General features: G+C 45.2%; 1 long non-coding RNA gene across 2 annotated transcripts; it reads right to left on the reverse strand.

Annotated features, from left to right (window-relative positions):
- Positions 1-954: 954 nt before the first annotated feature.
- LOC135368177 (uncharacterized) lies at positions 955-5,723 on the reverse strand. 2 transcript variants are annotated; one of them, XR_010414714.1, is made up of 4 exons: positions 5,672-5,723; positions 5,052-5,262; positions 1,864-1,916; positions 955-1,667 (listed from the first exon to the last, which is right to left on the reverse strand). It is a non-coding gene; the product is annotated as an uncharacterized LOC135368177 (long non-coding RNA). The 2 variants fall into 2 exon arrangements; XR_010414713.1 differs by lacking the exon at positions 955-1,667 and having other exon boundaries at positions 1,739-1,916.
- Between the last annotated feature and the right edge of the window lie 761 nt (positions 5,724-6,484).

The following is a 6,484-nucleotide window of genomic DNA, read 5'->3' on the forward strand; positions in this document are numbered from 1 at the left end:
ATAATTGGCATTATGTGCAATGATGGGCACTTTCCGTGGTACCCGCAGTTTCAGATTACATCCCTGACACAATGATTGGCGAAATTCTCCACTTACGTGATCATGGTCTCGCACTTTCTGCTTCTTAGTGAATGGTTCTTTACAGATGTTACAGTGAGTGGCTTCAGAATGTTCGAGTTCGTCTCCTGGGGTCATTTGCAAGGGCACAGTCTCGTGCAACATCGCATACAGCTCATCATGCAAATTACGCAATAGTTCCATGAAAACGGAAACGCAGTCTGCACCACGGTAAATATGTGTCTTCAAGACATACGAATCGCACTTGCGTATGACGAGGAGACAGAAGGATGAAGGGATGTGTTCCTCGTAGACATTCCCGCCTCCCGAACACGGTGATAGTACACTCTCAAAGTCGTATACACAGTAGAAGGGAACTTCCGACATCAAATGCTCTCCGGCAAACGACAGTGTCTCACCCTTCTTTGGAAAAATAGTCTTGGACACTTTTTGTTGTTTACACATTAGTAGATGATCGGCGAGTACACCCGGGGTGGTGAAACCCATCGTACACCGTTTGCAGTGAAAATAACCAGGTGGTGTGAACAAAGCATTGAAATTAGTAATGAGTACAAAATGGAAGTCAATCAGCAGTAGGTCGACATGCTTCTTGCACTGGTCGTCGACAACCTTAATCGGGTAAACATATTTTTCATCTTTGTCATAACCGTACACGTTAATGCTCACATCGTTCTGCTTCTCAAACATTTTTACATCTTTCGGGAACACTACAGGAAACGTCTCTGGAATTACATATTGAGACAGGTATGACCTGTAGGATGAAGCTCTGCGTCTGTAAGAACCCTTTGCAGGATGTAGACCGGCAAGTACGCAAAATGCGAAACACATGTTCTGTTCACTATCCTCATGAGGGTCGACACTCAGAAGACACCGACACTTTTTTTTTCAATTCGTTTGGCAATTCAAAGTCGGTACAACCAATGAGCTGTGGTGCGAGACGACCGACATGAAGAATGCAGGCGTGAATTCGAAATAAGAAAAATCCCGACCCTTGCATTTCAAGCTTTTCTAAATTGTTGGTGACTTCAGTGCCTACTTCAATGACAGCACGTTCTACGTCTCGTTCCGACCACAGCGTATGCACACTCGAAGGAATAAATTGAGTGACAAATATGATCTCATCCTCAGGCGTATGTCGACCGAGTTCCGCCTTCAGCAAAACATAAAAGCGTAACGGAAATCCGAAATGTCGAAGTACACCGGCAAGGTAGCGTCCGTTTTCATGAAAGAATGTGCTGACATCCTGCCCGTCGTCGTCTCTGTCATGTAGATGAAGCTCATAGCGGTTGGTATAGTTGCGGAGCGTACAGAGTGTCTCACAAAATGGGATACAGGGTGTTGCAAGGTTATGAACGTTAGCCAGATGAACTTGAAGTCCCAGCGCTGTTGTGTAGTGCTGCCGATCGGCCGGAGGACAAAGGTGGCATGTCACCATTTCTTTTTATTTTTTTACTCGGATTGACCGAACACGATGTCTGGCGAAAGAAGACGTTTCCCGTCTTTTCCAACTCGCTCTTTCTTCTCCATCCAGAGTCCGCTCGTGTTCCTCATGTCTTCGATGTCTTGAGTGCTTAGTTTATGAAACCGAGCTGGAAGGAACACCTTTACGTGCTCGTGATCCTTCATAATTTCTATGTAGACCGCCTCGCCATACCTCGTTTCAATTTTGTGAACATCAACCACATCATACTTGATGTTTTTAGGAATTGTCGCCATTTTTTGAAACTCTCCACATTTCTTTAACTTGTCAAGTTTATGCAAGATCGACGAAGACATGATGCTTACTTGTACACTGATGCAATGATGACGACGATGATCCTTCGGACACGTTGGACCGGCTGAAAACAGAAGGAGCACATGTTAGAACACTGCAAAATATTTCATCATTCTGAACACCATACCTCCTCAGAAGGAGGTTCGAGAGTGAAGGAGCTGAGCGTCAGACAGTTCTTCTATAAGAAGTTGCCAGCATGGCAACCTTGAGGAGTCTTCTTTTTTTTTACATCGTCAACCCTGCAGTCGAACCTACCTTTGCAGTTTGCTTTTTTTCCCTGCAGTTTGCAAGCACGGACTTGTTTATCTAACGAAACGTATCTTGACCAGACTTCATTCCCTTGCACGAAATGACAGTGATAGCACCTTTTAGGTTCGTGACGCCTGCCTCGGTGTCAATTTCAGGGGCTAGTCAAAGTGGGAAATCCACCTTCGTGGCACGACTAATTAAACACAGAGCTGTCCTCTTTGACAAACCGTTCAAGCAAATATGGTATATCTATCTTTATAAGCAGCCGGTATTCGATACTCTTCCTGAAGTAAATTTCAGTCAAGACATCCCTGCAGATCCGGAGAATTATAGCCACTCATTATTTATATTTGACGACTGTTTAGCCGACCGGCAAAGACTCAAAGAAGTCTGCAAATTTTATATCGCTGGGTGTCACCACCTGTCAATCACGGCTGTGTTCATCTCGCAATACCTGTTCGTCAATGACCCTTTGTATCGCACAATACAATTCAATAGCACGGCTCTCGTTTTATTTCGTTCACCACGCACTACAGACCAGCTGCGTATGCTGTCCAGGCAGATTTTCGGGCGAAATAATTTGTTGCCCACGATATATAAAGATGCCTGTCAGAAACCATGCTCATACTTAGTTATCGACTTGTCTCAACAGGGCAACGATCATTATAAGGTGTGGACCAACATTTTCCCGGATGATCACAGACAGATCGTATACAGGTCATGAAAAGGCTTAAACACATTCGTTTCCTTCGTATGATCGCTGAAGCAAAGACAGGGGAAGATCGTTACAACCTGATTCAACATGCCAGCAGGGAACAGCTACGAACAATCAGGGAGATTTGTATGAACCTCTGCAAAGGAAACATCGACGTACCGCCGAAAGTTAAAAAGCAATTGCAGCCTTTTGCAACACCCATTAGGACACTGGCTTCCAGGCAAGACCGTGCAGATGTGAAGAAAGTTAAACGGATTCTTCATCAGTCCGGCGTTTTTTTGCAATTTTTGTTGCCCCCCTTGTTAGGTCTCGTTTCAAGTTTAGCGGGCAAAAGCATCGCAAAAGCAATCGGCATTTAAATAATGCGGAAATACGAGCTTGTTCCCTATCGGGAAAGCACTATTCCGTCGATATTGAATAAACAGGAGCCTGATGATATCAAGGCCAAGGAGATCATCCAGTACTTGCACAAGCTATTACATCCTCCCGCGAACACATTAAGACAGCCTAGTGCAGCAGGTGAGGAGACAAATCATGTGGCATCGACAAGAGAGCAGACACAGATTCAAGCGGACGAAGAGGAAGATGCCATCGTTAATTTTATGAGCAGCGGCTACAAGATGAGAGCAAGCCAATTACTGCGTTTACTAAAACCCGTGCTCGGCTGGAATAGTAAAACGTTTGAGCTCATTGTCAATGGTGAACAAATACCAAATACCAACGTTGTAGACCTTGTTTATTATTTGGTCACAAGAGCGCGAAATGTGTGGCGACCCGCGTATCTCGAGAGGATCCTACCACTATTGGTCAAGCTAAATATACCGACACTTATCGTACATCCATCTCGACTTGAAAAGGAGACTGCAGAGCCATCAGCCAGTAGTCCTACGTTCACACCTGAGACACCTCGTCGACGCATTTCTCCGGTTATCACAAGAGCGGCTAAGAGACTTCGAGAATGGAACCAGTATTGAGCACGTTGGAAACGCAACAGGAACACTGTGGTTACCTTCGGGACGAAAACATTCTGGCGCATTTTCCCGCACGACACAGGAAGAAGGCCCTCGCCATTCTGCAGATGCTAAAGACCGTATTTGCGATAGATGAAGATGGAAGGATTATCTGTCATTCTCGCGTTGTTCCAAGTAGTTCCGTCATCGAGCTTATAAAATACGAACTGCACAATCGATCGCCCTCTTGGTACAAAGGTGACGTGGCAGCCGTTATAAATGCCTACTTGTCATTCGACGGACTTCGTGTTCGTGGAAGAAAATTGTGCTAATGGCTGCTTACGTGGACGTATACCATCCTGGTGCTCTAGGTGGTGTTCAACGACTCGCACGAACGATCGGTGAAAAGCCGGCGAAGGTTGCCAAGTTCCTGGAAACCAGTGATGTGTACTCTCTCTTCAGAGAACTTAAGCGACCACGTCAGTTCCGGAAGACCATCGTTTTGGGTGTGAAGGATATATTCCAAATAGATTTGAAAGACCTTCAGAAACTGTCGAGATACAACAAGGGTTTTCGCTATCTTTTGTTTTGTATCGACGCATTTTCTCGTATGCTTGCTGTAGTGCCTGTGCAGAATAAACGAGCAGCGGAAATTATACGTGGACTGAGACTCGCTTTTAGACGTATTGGGACTCCGAGACTGATTCATTCAGACAGAGGTACAGAGTTCACCAATAAGTCAGTCGGAGCATTTTTAAAATCAAAAGGGATATCTCTCTTCCACTCTAATTCAAATACGAAAGCAAGTATTGCAGAACGATCTATTCGAAGTCTTATGACGCCACTTTATCGTGCTTTTGAATATCAGGGACATAAATCGTACTTGAAAATTTTACAGCCTCTGGTCAAAGCATATAATCATCGTGTTCATAGAACTCTGTCGGCACGACCTGTGGATGTCAACAAAGAAAATGAACATTTATTTAGACAAAAGCTCCATCCTACTCCGAGCAAACCCCCAGAGAAGCCACGTTTTCGCGTTGGCGACCTTGTCAGAATAGCAAAGTCTAGACACCAGTTAGTCAAAAGTTATCTTGGTTCGTTTACGCGTGAAATTTTTGTCGTGAGAGCAGTCAAGATTGGTTACCCGAATACCTATCTCTTACGTGACCAGCAGGAAGAACCTATTGAAGGTCAATTTTATGCAAGCGAATTAACACGTGTGCAGCCTGGAAAGGGCCACCGCATTATAAAAAGACGCGTTCGGAACGGAAAGGTGCAGTACCTGTTGCAACCTTCTGGAAGTCGTAGAAGGACTTGGGTTCCGGAGAACTACCTGCCACCACCGACGACGAAATGACTGGCGATCACTGGTCCGATGTCGAACAGCCAGCCAACGCTGGCGATTCCTGGTCCCAATCGGGTGATGATGTGTGCGGCATGCGGGACGTTACCCAGGATCATCAAATCCAAGGAAAATGTCGCCGTCCTCATACCTGTTGGAATGACGTGTTAGAATGCGGTTCATCGAAGTCAACGGACGACACAGTGCTCGTCGCAGCATTTAAGATAACCAGAGACATTTTCCTGTTCCAGTCCCTGCCTCTGAACCTTCCCGCGAAAAAGTCTGTGTGGGAGTCTTCAAAAACAATGTATGCCAGGGTGCACAGGAAGTGTGAACACCTATCCGACCACCCGTTCGACCTGGTCTCCGAATGGGGAAAACAGATGAGCTCCATATTCAGCTATTACGGTGATCGTGACGTCGCCGTAATGCAACTGGTGGCTGAAAGTCTATGTATCATGTACTACGCAATGAAGACTGGCTACCATTACCTGGCTGTGTACATAAACGACATGACAATTGACCTGTTGGAAAATAGGTTGTCACCCAAAGACGCTTACCAATAAATATTGAAATCCATGACGAGTTGTCTCATTTTACTGTAGGTCGTCATGGTAAGTAGATGCCCGGAGATGTTCTGCTACACCTTGTCCTTTCTGAGTGCTGTTTCCCTGTTCGTTTTCGTAGCTACAACAGAATTTACAAAACCAACACTGAAACAGGGAAAATGCACTACCGTGACTCAGATTGACCATAACATCTACGTCCACCGATGTCCAGCTGCAGTAACTGCCGTACGCCTTTGGCTCAGCAATGGTCATCCGACGAGATACGGAGTAAATCTGTCGCAAAATGATACACGTCAACTATGGCATTGCTTGAAAGAAGCAAATGTCGCGCACAATTATTATAACTTCGAGAGCTCGAAGCTATGTGAAATAAGCTTCGAACCCAGGCAAGTAATAGAACGATGTCCCGGCAATGTGTACAATATTGCAAGACACATTGGGAATGGAAAGCACAGCGGTTACGGTATCAGTCTTTCGAAATCGGCTACCATGTCTCTGCTGTCTCATCTGAGCGAAACAATAAAAAGAATTTAAAACAAATACATGCCCGCATTTCATTTAGCTATAAGATACACTGTAACACAAGAATGGTTTGAAATACTCACATCACTTGGCTCTTACGTGGCACACTCCCTGCTGGAAGCTCGTACGTGGAAGACAGCGTATACCACCGGTCGAAAATGCATCTTGCGAGGGCGATAACGTTTTCTTTTTTTTGTGTGTGTGTGGCTGGTGTTCCCAAAGAGCGTTTGAAAACAGCCAGACGGGTGTTTCGCGGTTGTGTTATCATACCAAAAGAAGAAA

Source organism: Ornithodoros turicata, chromosome 1, assembly GCF_037126465.1.
Source record: "Ornithodoros turicata isolate Travis chromosome 1, ASM3712646v1, whole genome shotgun sequence".
Taxonomy (NCBI): domain Eukaryota; kingdom Metazoa; phylum Arthropoda; class Arachnida; order Ixodida; family Argasidae; genus Ornithodoros; species Ornithodoros turicata.